At 32.1% G+C, this 13,457-nt stretch overlaps 1 long non-coding RNA gene across 1 annotated transcript in view; it reads right to left on the reverse strand.

Annotated features, from left to right (window-relative positions):
- Positions 1-5,808, reverse strand: part of LOC139425786 (uncharacterized) — an 8,275-nt gene extending 2,467 nt beyond the window's left edge. Inside the window, exons 1-2 of the long non-coding RNA XR_011636930.1 lie at positions 5,731-5,808; positions 290-341 (exon numbers count right to left, since the gene is read on the reverse strand). This is a non-coding gene — a long non-coding RNA (uncharacterized lncRNA). The remainder of the gene's footprint in view (positions 1-289; positions 342-5,730) is intronic.
- Between the last annotated feature and the right edge of the window lie 7,649 nt (positions 5,809-13,457).

The raw sequence follows: 13,457 nt of genomic DNA on the forward strand, positions 1-13,457 counted from the left end.
CATCCCCCGCAGGAAAAACTGTTGCCATGAATGGGTGAACCTGGTCTGCAACTATGTTCAAGTAGCTTACAGACGTCAGGGATTGTTCTATGAGGATTATGGGTCCTAATGTGCCCCATGAAAACATTGTTCCTGGGCGAGAAACCATGAAAACCTGGGCGAGCCCATTGTTATAGATGGAGGGTGGTCATAATGCAATGGCTCTTCGGTGTATATAGTCTGTAGGAAACAGAAGTTCCGAATACAAGTATTCAAATGAATATGAATGCAAATATAGAAGTAAACTTACGTGAAAAACTTCTGTGTGAATTATCTCTCTTGCAACTACAAAATATTCTTCACTAGTAACAAAAGCAAAAGTAAAAATTATATTCATTTCATGATTATATCATTCAACTTTTCGATAACATATCAAATGTAGGTAAATAATAACACCTCTTCTCAGACATAAATACTACCATTACTATTAATGTACTTTAATGTAAAATATGAAGTCTAATGAACTAATAATGTAAAGTATAATGTACTTTCATACTGACCGTGGTAGCTCAGTTGTTAGAGAATCAGATTCCGGTCCAGAGGAGCCGGGATTTGATCATCGACTCCTCTAAAACCCACCGAGTACATGCGATATATGTCCTCGTAATATCTGTGGAATTGAAAGTCCTGTGGTTCGTTGCTGAGCAGTACCATGGATAAAGGGGTCTGGAGAAAATTTCCTTCCCCATCAGATCTATGTCTAAATTGAGGAAGTGGTCTCACGAATGAGTGTTGATGCCATCTATCCGTGTAGTTCTTAGTTGATGCCTATTTTCACCTTTGCTGTGCTCTCTTGTCAAACGAAAGCCCCGCCGCCCCTTTCTGACTAAATTTGCAAAAAAATCGACGGTTGGCAATCTTAATTTGTCTGAGTGTTATTAGAAGCGATAACAACATGAGTTCACGAAAAAGGATACTTTCAATTATTAGAATCAATTTTTTTTACGAAGAGGGAAAATCTAGTTATTTTTATATTTATTTTGAACTATATTAAGTTAGTTAGAAAACTTCTGTGTTCTTATATGTGTTTGAGATCAATGGAAAGAGTCTCTTTGAAAGAATTAATCAAGTTACTAAAAAGTGATTCGATAACATATTAAATAATAATTTCGCAAGTAGCATGTTCGTTTATGTTTGAAGTTTGTAACAGAAAAAAGTATGGAATGTAAAGTTTAAATAGGCCTTTCATGTTATAACATTAAATTTAGTAGAACAATTTCGCAGGCATTAAATGTTAACTCTAATAATAACATATTTTTTTTCTTTTTATTTGCAAATAATTTTCCGATGTGTTTTGGATGTTCCTTCTTTTTATTAAAAAACAAAAAAAAGAAATATATACCATTTTATTTTTGTTTGCATAAGAATATCAAAATTTTTTCTTTTTTAAATTTAAATAACGACAATAAAGAAGGAACTTCACATTAACATGCTACATTAAAGACGTCTCCAGAGCAACTGAATGACTGTTTACATGGAAATCGCAGGAATTCGTTGCATACAGCAACGCCCCCTATATTTCGTTGTGATTGCGAATATTCTAACTCCGACTGGTTGCTAGGCAGCCAAACGACTTCTTCTTGTTATTAATGTTTTTCTGTTTATCTGTGTATGTCAGTGGAAATAAAAGAATGAGATCTCTGTAAAAGCTAACAAATGGTGTTGAAAGTTTTACAACATGAATGTAAATCTTGTATGGACTTCGGTTTTTTTCTACTTAAAAAGGTCAAAAAAAAAAAAAAAAGCCCACATTTGCAAGGTTAAAATTTAAGCAAGAAAAGACCGAAAATGTTTTAGAAATGCAGAGATGTGTTAAAGATATTCGAGGGGAAAATTAAATTTTAAGCATTGTAAATGCCAAGCAGCCTCTCAACGTAATTTTCAAATAGATTTGTCAAGTAACAATTATTATCTGTAACCTGGAGATTTTTTGAAACATAAAGTAATTCAATTCGCGATCGCAACGAACTATAGGGGGCGTTGTTGTATGAGACGCATACCTGCGATTTCTATATGAACCGTCATTCAGTTACTCTGGAGACGTCGTTAATGTAGCGTGTAGCATTGCAACGTTCCTTCTTTAATGTGGCTTATTAAATTTAAAAAAGAAAAATGCTTGATCTTCTTTCTTGTACAACCGAAAACAAAATGGTATCTCTTTTTATTAGAGAAGGAATATCCAAAACACATCGGAAAAATATTTGTACATTAACAGAAAAAAATATGTATATTCTTATAAGAGTTAAAACCTAATGCCCGAGAAATAGTATTACTAAATTTAATGATATAACATGAAAGGCCCATTTAAACTTTACATTCTATAGTTTTAAGAATCATATTAGTTCAAAAATTAAAATGAACAAAAAGTATACATAAGCCTCATAATTTTATGAAATTTAATTTTGTAAACAACGTTTTTTGACAACAATTTTTATCAAAAAATTTCAAGTTTCAATAAAAATCATTATTTAGAAACTAAGAAACGTAAAATAAAGAATGCTGACGAAACAAAAAAAAAAAAAAAAAAAAAAACAATTCTTTTTTGTCGCCATTTTTAGTGCTACGAATATTCGTCTTTGGGATTTGCCAAAAACAAAACAAGATGCAATTTTATTTTTTCAGGAGGGAAATATTTTACCGAAAAAACGAAAATGTACCAATTCCCACAACATAAAACTTTATCTTGGCAAACGTACGTTTTGGAAATGTTATTTCATTTGGAATCTTATTCATCAGAGTTCATATGGCGATATGATTGTTTTGAATCTATGCTAAACTCTATATCGGCTCATTTTCCACCGAAATCCAATTAACTATTTTGATTTTAAATAAAGTGTTTTATTTTATGAACTGTCGCAAAAATTTTAAGTGTAGATTGGCGGCACTTAAAAACCGCCAAATCTGTAGCGGCGGTGGCGTTAATACGTCGTAAGTACCGAATTTTTATTCCATACTTTTCTGAATCATATTATTTCAAACATTGGAATATACAAGAAGTATACATAAACACATAATGTTATACCATTTAATTTTTCAAAAGTATTTTGAGAACAATTTTTATCAAAAAATTATAAACTAAAAAACGGAAAATAAAGAATTCTTAGGATAAAAAAAACGATTTTAAGAATTATTAACATTGAAATAAAAACTTTCATATTGTTTCTTTTTTTATTATTCTTATAGTTCTTAATCAGACGTAAAAAACCATTCTGTAGAGAACCATCATCAAATGAAAAAAAAATATTTACAAGCAAATTTTTTATTGTAAAAATCATTGCACTTACCTGATTTATGATTCCCGGAGAATTCCAAAATGATAAGTTCCTTGTTTGAAAACTTTATTCTCAAATAATAGATACATAGTTTATACCTTCATTACTTTTAGATAACATACTACACAGCAAAATTTTATAATTGATATGAATTTGAATATGTAGCTAAAAACAGAATAGCTGAATTCTAGTTGAACTTATTCTTTCAAAATTAAAAAAAACTTACCAAGAAAACGATTTAAATTAATTAAGAATCAGCACAAATGGCACTATTTCAAGTAACTTGGATAATTTTTTATTGTTGTTTTCCGAATTATATGGATACAGAAATATATACTATTCTATAACGAAGAAGAATATGCTATAACTATTACAATTCTGTATGTTCTGAATTCATATTTATTCACTGGAATGACGAAAGCAATGTTGACTTCACTTTAATTCGTAATGAATTGAAGACAGAAGAAATGCATTTTACCTTAATACACACATCTGTAACAGTATCCGAAATCGGAAGTCATCAGTTGCAAGTTTGTTGATAATAGAAATTAAAAATTATTGAGGAATTTTTCTTCAAATGTTTGGCGTGTTCTGTTCCTGAAAGATTTACTAATATTCTGGAGATTTTTTTCAAGTTCTTCGGCCTTTTCCTTAGGGAAATTTTGTTTCTTATTTGCTGCTAAAAAATGGCGTCTGATTCAGTCAATGACTTTGATGGAACTAAATGAAAACGTGATAAATTAATGTCAGATATTTACAGGCTCCCGCTAGACGGCGTACTCGAGCGTTGCGATCGCGAATTTGGATATACTTAATTAGAAAATAAAGTTTTTTCCAAATTATTGTCTACATGTATATTTTATAGGCTATGTCTTTTTGCCCTGAAAAGGGCTCTGATTTTTTTTTGTGGGGGGGGGGAGTGGTAAAGGTAATTAAATAAATGAATGAAAATATAAAAATTAAACAATTCTTAAAAAGGAAAAGGAAAATGTTACATCGCAATAACCTAACAACTGAAGCTAAGTAACCAAGTCACGAGATGGTCTTATAAATAAAGTTTTGTCACGTTATTTTAATGATGAATTAAAAAAAAAATATTTAAAAGAAAATGAAACATTTTCAAAGAAATTTTTTAGAATTTAAAGTTAAAGCGAAGGGTAGATAAACTGGTTTTTTGAAGTACAGGGTTCATCCACCTGATACCCGACCATTCAATAACAGAAAATGAACTTTTATTTACTTATAACTATGCAGCTTTGAAAAATGTAAACTCATAAATGCGATCCAAAATTTTAAATAAATTTCCCTTGATTAAATTTTTTTTTAAAGTGTTGAGGTTGGTAGTTGTGCAATACCATGGTTACCATAAGATGGAGAAAATTTCCTTCTCTAAATTAGAGAAGTAGTCTCAGGCATGAGTGGTGCTGCCCTCTATTAGTGAGGTACTGAGGTAAGACCTACTTCCACCATTGTGGTGCTCTCTTGTCAAAAGAAAGGTGCACCCTCCTGAATTAATTCACAAAAGGTCAATAATGGTGGGTGTGCTTGGCTTGTAAAAGTGTCATTAAGAATACAATAAACGTTTTTTGAAGAAAAAAAATTAAAGTTAATTTCGCAGAAAAATTATAAATTTTAATTTTTGGCTTTTTTACATATTGTAGTATATTTTTGTAGTGTATTTCTTCACATTTTGGTCAAAAAAGTTAAAAGTTATATTTAAAAAATCTGAATAACAAGGTAAAGAAAAATATGTTTTTATCTAAATAATCTCATTGAAAAGACACACAAAAAGAAAAAATTACAAAATTAGTTTTTGAGCGAAGTACCAAATGCTGCTTATTGTATCAGATACTAGGCTTTGGAAGGATAATGTCGCTTAAAGAAAAAAGAAACTTTGTTTTTAGCTCCACTTACAACATTGCATGGTTTTAAATACCTCTTTTCAGTAACTAATGCAAATTTAACGTAAAATTTTAATAACACAAACGACCTTTAAATATTTAGTAAAAATTATTACCTAACATTAAAAAATGTAAAAAAAATATTACCCGAAGATACTGGGAAAAATATTTAGATAATAATATTTAATTAATAATATTTAATTAATAATAATGAAGTAATTAATTAATTAATTAATTAATTAATTAATTAATTAATTAATTAATTAATTAATTCATTGTTATTAATTAATAATTAATTAATTAATAATTAATTAATAATTAATTAATTAATAATTAATTAGTAATTAATTAATTAATAATTAATTAGTAATTAATTAATTAATAATTAATAATTAATTAATAATTATTTAATAATTAATTAATAATTAATTAATAATTAATTCAATGTTACAAATAATACTTCATCAAAAAAGATTTGAACAGGCTACTTTATCAGAAAATCAAATACTACGACTTACTAGCAGGCAGGATAACAATGTTTTTTCTGACATTCTGCAATTTCATATTCTGGCTCTTTCACCTCTGATTCTGCAAAATTTGAGTTTTGTTTATTATTAAGATAATGATTTTTATTTGTCACTGCAATTCTGTTTACTTTTAGAGAAAAATAATTCAAACTCAATAATTCAGTTATGAAAAGCCTATGTAATCATCAGTTATGAAAAGCCTATATAATCATCAGTTATGAAAAGCTTTTTTTTGCCTACATAACGAATGTCTACTGACAACTTTCTTTCGAGCAAATGTCTACAAATTTGTGTAAAAAGACCATGTAAAAAAAAACTTCCAGCCAATATAATTATTTTTGTGACTTTTATGGTGCGCGCAAGATGTCGTGTTTATGTTTTTCCCTTCAAATTTAAGCTCGAAAGAAAATTAAATTGTAAGAGTTCTTTGCATTATTTCACAAAAGTGCTTGCATTAAATAATACCTGTGTCTAAAAACCTCCCGTTAAAAAACTCAGAATTCTAAGTTAAATTTAAATGAATATGATTGAATGAAATTGATGAGAATGATTGAATCGATGATGATTGAGTTGATGCTCTCTTGACGAAATCAAAAAATAGACTCCTTAACACATTGAATGCCACGCTAATTTTACATGACTGGGATGTCTGACCAAAATGATTTTCTCAGTATGCATTGAATTAATTTCTTCAAACCATTTTAGCAACGATAATAATATAAAACAATTAAAAACATTAAAAATTTACTCGAATAACACCGAACAGCAATTACATTATGACCACCCTGCTAATAACATGTAGGGCCACCTTTAGCCCTCAAAACTGCTAGCACCCGCCGTGGCATTGATTCCACAAGGTGCTGATAGGTAGTCTGAGGTATCTGGTACCAAGCGCTCACCAACTGGTCCTACAATTCCCTCACATTGCTAGTGGGTAGCGTGGCAGCACGAATTTGGTTTTTCAAGTAGGACCACAAATGCTCTATTGGATTAAGGTCAGGTGAATTTGGGGGCCAAGACATGACTTGAAAGTCACTGAAATGTTCCTCGAACCAATCCATGACTATTTAACCCTTATGACATGGTGCATTATCCTGTTGGTAAGCACCATCTTCCGCAGTAAATACTGTTGCAATGAATGGGTGAACCTGGTCTGCAACTATGTTCAAGTAGTTTACAAACGTCAGAGATGGTTCTATGAGGATTATGGGTCCTAATGTGCCCCATGAAAACATTGTTCCTGGTCGAGAAACCATTAAAACCTGGGCGAGCCCATTGTTATTGACGGAGGGTGGTCATAATGTAATGGCTCTTCGGTGTATTTGTTTCTAATAATCTTGACTTCACCGGTCACCGGTGACCCCCACGGCATTCAACGTGCTAATTGAAAAATGTTAAATTTAAATGCAATGCATTTTTAAGTGGATCTGAATATCCGGGAAAACTCAAAAAAAGAGATCATTTTAAAATGGACAGTAAAATTATAAATTTTCAAAATGATAATGATTATTTTTGACAATTATTTGATTAAATGTATGTAAAAAATAGTAATTGAAAAAATTTTTCTAACAAAATTCCTTATTAATTAGTATTTAGAAGACATCAAAATTATGCAACTTTTTAATTTTGCTTTACCTGTAGAACTGCACATTTTTTCATGTCCCGGAATTCCGTAAGAATGAGGAATACAACCACGAGCCTGCATACTGAGGTTCTTTTCGCATTCTTCAAAGCATTCCTAAAATGTTCCAAAAAATAATTCATTAGCTTTGCTTAAATAGTGTTTTATTTCGAAAACTTTATGACAGAGAGTGGATTAAAAACATTGATCAGAATTCACCCACAGTACAGAAATTTCAAAATAGGATAGAAACAAACAATTTACAGTTATTTTTTTTCTAAGTAAGCAGCTTACACGCTGTGAAATAAAGTGCATCTCAATATTATCAGATGTACTGCTTATAAAAAGATAGAATTTTAAGTAATATTAAACATTCGAATGATCTAATAATATATTTTAGCCTTCTACAGCAGCCTAGAAGCTTGAAACCATCATTGAAAGCAGTGGATAGACATATTGGTTTATTATTCCAATCACCTAACTCATTAACCATGGGCAAAAATTAGCCTATGATTTCCTTTAATGGACTAACATTTCGAGGCGAAATTTAAACTTGATAAAATATAATTAAACAAAATTATAGTTGAGTGCAAAAAATTTTCTATTCGCTTGAAAAGTTCTTGTAATAGGGTGAAATACGCATAAAGTAATATCTAATATATATAATTCTCTCACGTGGCTCCCAAATTTTGGCTGTATTTCTTTTCCGCCAGTGGCAACGTTTGCTTTGTTTTGTTTACGTTACTATTTCTCTTACACGGCGAATCGACCAATGATTGCCGCTAAAAATATCACATGCCAAATCTAGTTGAGGTGGCTCAACATATAGCGCTTTTAGAAACGGAAACGGAAATAGCAAGAGAGCATCAGATGCGGCAATCTCATACTATTAAGCTAGGCAGAAGTGAGTAGTCTTTGTCGATAGATCTCTATTTTAGTATTTTTTTCGAAAGCGCTTTTTTTCACGAATTTATATATTACGAATTTATTTGACGATTTTTGACGAATTATACTATAGCACATTTCTAATAGGTTTAACGAATTACATGCATTTATTTGAATTCAAATTTATTTTAATGATTTAGTATTTACTAAAAAGATGTAATTTTTTTAAAAAAGAAAGTTTTTGTATGGATTTAAATGATTGTTTTGAATTCTTAGAATTTTGTGCATTGGCAATGTACCAAAGTTAGTAGCGAGCGAAGCGCGCTTGGTTTGTGAAGCAAATCATATAAGATTGCGTAGAAATTTTCGGGGGTTGGCGAGCGTTAGTGAGCAGGGGGCACTGCCCACTAGTTAACATTAAAAACTCGAAAACTTTGGACTGCTCCCAGTACTAAAATATTGGTACCATATTTCCCAAATTGTGGCTACCTCCTATATTTTAGGCATCAAAAATCTGAATCCGCTGAGAAAAGATATATTAAGGAAAGTATGCTTTTGCGTTTAATTTAGTAACTTCAAATGTTGCCTGTATTAATTAATTGACATATTTGAAGTCACCTACTCGAAAAATTGAGATTAATCCCTGACGCATGAAGATCCGATCATTAGATCAAAAGTGATTCAGAGTGATCTTATTTTTACTTTGCATACTTTATAACTTTATAAATAACGCATTGATTTGTCTTAATACATTTGTCTACTCCTTGAACTTAAGACAAAAAACATGCGATGAACTGAAATGTAATATCGCCTTCTTCCTGCCATGCCTTACGTTCCAGAGAAGTGTGTCACTTAATCACTCGAGGGGATTTTTAAATATCCTGGTTAGGCCTATACAATTGAACTGCCTAAAAACTATAGCTTAGAGAGAAACTGATACCAGAATTGAAATCAATTATGCGAAGATATCTAAAGGCTTGGTTTCTTAGGACAGGACGCCATCAGCTGGAAATCAGCGCTAACCTCTGATTGGTCCATTTGTGAGTTTGATAGTATACGTCATCGTACGCTCATCTTGAACTACAATTACCGTCCAACTCAACTGCAGTTGGATTACAACGTGACGTTAACCACAGAAGCAATGGCGGACAACATCCAACAGCACATTGAAATCAGCCAAGATTTTGATTTTGACATTAAACATAGCTTCTTCATTAAACATAGCACTCTTCATTTAGCTCAGCTATAATGTGTTTTTTCTTGGACAAAGTCATTATTTGTTCTCTAAAACACTGGTCGACAATAACAAAATCAATAAAAATTCAAAATAAATATTTGTTTACGTTATTAACGCATGCGCAATGAGAGATAATGTCTGCGTTGGACCGACTGCTCATGCTGAGCTAACAAAAAAGTATTTTTTTGGCGTCAGATCTACGTGAACTTTCCGCTGACGCCCAGATAAGGCGTTAGTTCTAAGAAACCAGGCCTTGAGCTAACAAACCAGTATTTTGTTGGCGTCAGCGTGACGTTGACGTCCCGCTGACGCCCAGATAAGGCGCTTGTCCTAAGAAACCAGACCTTCAGTATTATTCATGTAATCATTTTTTTCCTCTGTTAATAGCTTGTGTTACTTATTCAAATTCATGCATGGAAAGAAAAAGTAGTATCTACAACTGCAAAGTCAGACATATATAATCTCTACCGTTCTCTATCATATATAATCTCTAGCCTCCCTACCGTTCAGTACCGACAAAATTATATCAATATGAAAACTGAAATGGCTAATTAACCTTTATCGACCTTTCATGACCTAATATGTTTGAATATTTTTGAACATTTGAACAATCTAAATATTTAAGAAACACCTAAATATTAATTAAATATTGTTTCTTTTTTTTACTTTCTGGTTAGTGGGGCCATGTCCTCCTCTTGACTTCCATTTTTCTATGTAATCTACGCAGTTTGTTTCGTACGGTGCTGGTAGAAGTTTTTTTAATGCCTGTAATACATAGATATATATTTAATAAAATCACAGTATAAAGGGATAAAAATATAAAACTTAATGGTATTTCATATTTTGAAAGTTATTTTTAAAATAAAAGAGCACCTTTTTAAGTCAAAATTCATGCACCTTGTTGGCCTCCATTGGAAATCCATAAAGGAACGGATTTAAAATCTGTCGAGCATTGTGAATAGAGATATAAACTGAAGCAACTGGACGATAATCAGGATATTCTTCAACATGAGGAAGCATAACCAGTACTTTTTCTAGAAAATACATTAAAAATACTTGCACCATTCACCTAATGTTTACTCCAGGCTTATGTTATTCACAAACGAAATGCATAAAAAACACTATCTCTTAATATCTTTTAAGTAATACGATTAACCAAATACAAAAGAAAAAGTGCTATACTGCTGTTTAATTGAAAGAAGCAACTTTTTAATTGTATAAGCCTCACGGTAAATATCAAAAAAAGTGGCTTGACAACCATTTTCTTTTTCTTACTAATTAGATGAAAGCTAAAATAGAATTTCAAAAAACTGATAAAATAAAATTTAGTTTTGAAAAAAGAACATCTTTTGTAATAAATACACTGAAGAGCCAAAAAAACTGGTATACCTGCCTAATATCGTATAGGGCCCCCGCGAGCACGCAGAAGTGCCGCAACACGACGTAGCATGAATTCGATCAATGTGTGAAGTAGTACTGGACATAATTGACATCATGAATCCTGCAGGGCTATCCATAAACCAGTGGGAGTAAGAGGGGGTGGGGATATCGTCTGAACATCTTGTTGCATGATCTTTTTCCGACCACAACGATGTCGTAGATTTGATTTTTTACCGGATTTCCGATACTCGCGGTATACTCGTGAAATGGTCGTACTTGAAAATCCGAATTTCATTGCTATCTCGGAGATGCTATGTCCCATCTACCGTGCGCCGACTATAACACCTCTTTCAAACTCACTTAAATCTGTATAACCTGGCATTGTAACAGCAGTAACCGATCTAAGAATTGTGCTAGACACTCGTTGTCTTATATACGCGTTGCCGATCGCAGCGCTGTACTTTGATTGGCTCCATACATTTAAAATACTAGCAGTAATGTTATTTATTGAAATTTTTTAAAAAAAGCTCTTTTAGTATTATAGTATTAGATCTAGATATGTTAGTCGAACTTAAAAACAATCTGTCAAAGTGTCCTTAGCTTACCTTCGGTAGAGTTAATTGTCTTAGGTTCAATTTCTGATCGTCCGATAACTGTATTTAAAGTCCAACAGCTTTCAATGACGTCACGTTCTCTGGATGGACAGCGTGTGTGATGAGCGTGTTCTAAGCTAAAATATTAATTCAGAATACACTGTCCAGTTTTGAAATATTGTATGATATATATATAATTCTCAGTAATGTATAATAACAGAACTACTATTGATTCAGTGATGCTAATGACTTTTATGTGGATAAAATATACTTACTCGCACGTTGAGTTTTCGGTACTAAAGCAGGTCTCAATAAACTCGTCCAACCTTTGTAACAACATTTTATATTCTTCATATTCCATTTCACTAATTTTTTTTAGTAACTTAATACCCGCAACCTTAAACAAAAAGACAAAGAAGAAACTAAATGAGTTGATGAACTAAATAAAATGAAAAACTGAATAATTCTGTTTTTTACATTTGAAACAAAGAAAGAAGGTGCATAATTTTTGTGAGACTTGCGAGAGGGAATAAAAAAGTATCATTAAAATTACGCATTTTACGTCTTTTATTTTAAGTGTGCCAAAAAAAAGAACTATTTTTACATTTTTAGAGTAGTTTTTAAATTTTTTTTTACATTTTTTCTTTTACTCTTTTTGTGCAGCGGTTAGTTTAATTGGCAACAAATTCATTTTTTTACAATTAAATGAATTTGTTGCCAATTAACGATGGTGACGAATTCAATTTGTAGTGGCCGGGAAACAAGTTTTAACATCAAGCACCTAGCTTCAGTTGAAACATAAGTACTCTAGCTAGTCGGTTAATGAATTGACGATAAGCTGCCTATGGCGATAAATACTGTTTGATACTGATAAAAAAACAATTAAAACGTGCAATGGCATCAAGAATGTTATGCGTTAAGAATGCTGTTTGCTATTTTTCGGGTAGCGTAGCATGCTCTTGATGTCTTCCGAATTTATGTGTTGTTTGTTTCACCGAAAGTTAATGTGATGTGATCATCACAATGTTTGTTGTTCCAATTACCTACTGGGCTGTCTTTAACTGAAGCACCCTCTTTGTTGTCTTTGGCCTTTGCGAGATCTCGAATTTGCGATGTGATCATCACAATGTTTGTTGTTCCAAATACCTAGTGAGCTGTCACCAACTGAAGCGCGCTCTTTGTTGTCTTTGGCCTTTGCGAAATCTCGAATTTGCGATGTGATCATCACAATGTTTATTGTTCCAATTACCTACTGGGCTGTCTCCAACTGAAGCGCCCTCTTTGTTGTCTTTGTCCTTTGCGAGATTTCTAGGGCTCAGCTCCTAGAGTGTTGACTTTGGAGATTCTCGCAACCGCTACAGAGGGGACGATATCTTTTGGAGATGGACCAGTATTCCCCGTGGAACTCTCAGCGAAGGTTGATACCCTCCCTTGATGTTTTTTCTCTCTCTCCCCCTATGTGCTCACAGATTATGGATCTAGTATTCATCTTTATCTTCATTTAATTTGCAACAGTTTATTTTGAATTTTATAACTTATTTTGAATTTTACTGCATTTTTAAAAACTATGATGCTTTTATAAAATTTAATATCCTCTCCCCGGAGCACACAGGGAGGACCTGGTCCCACGAGGTTATGTCCTGCCAGTTTCATATACATGCCAGTTCATGAATTCATTTACATTTATTTTGGCCAAACTAAAAAAATTAAAATAAGTAATGCCGTGATCAATTTGTCTTTCCTTAGGAGCATGAAAAGTTCACAATGACCAGCGATCTTACCTGGATATGACAGTACTTCTACCCTACATAAAATCGTCTACTCCACCTTCAACCCATCCCAAGACTACAAATCCTCCACTTCAAATTCCCCAGCAGAACAAACACCGACATCAGAATAGTTAAGTTGAAAGAACGCGTTACATTGCAAATATTTCAAGCCTACCTTACCAATGCAATACATTTCAAGCCTAATGTCTACCTTACCTTAAATTTAATGTATG

The sequence above is a fragment of the Parasteatoda tepidariorum genome, chromosome 6 (genome assembly GCF_043381705.1).
Source record: "Parasteatoda tepidariorum isolate YZ-2023 chromosome 6, CAS_Ptep_4.0, whole genome shotgun sequence".
Lineage (NCBI taxonomy): Eukaryota > Metazoa > Arthropoda > Arachnida > Araneae > Theridiidae > Parasteatoda > Parasteatoda tepidariorum.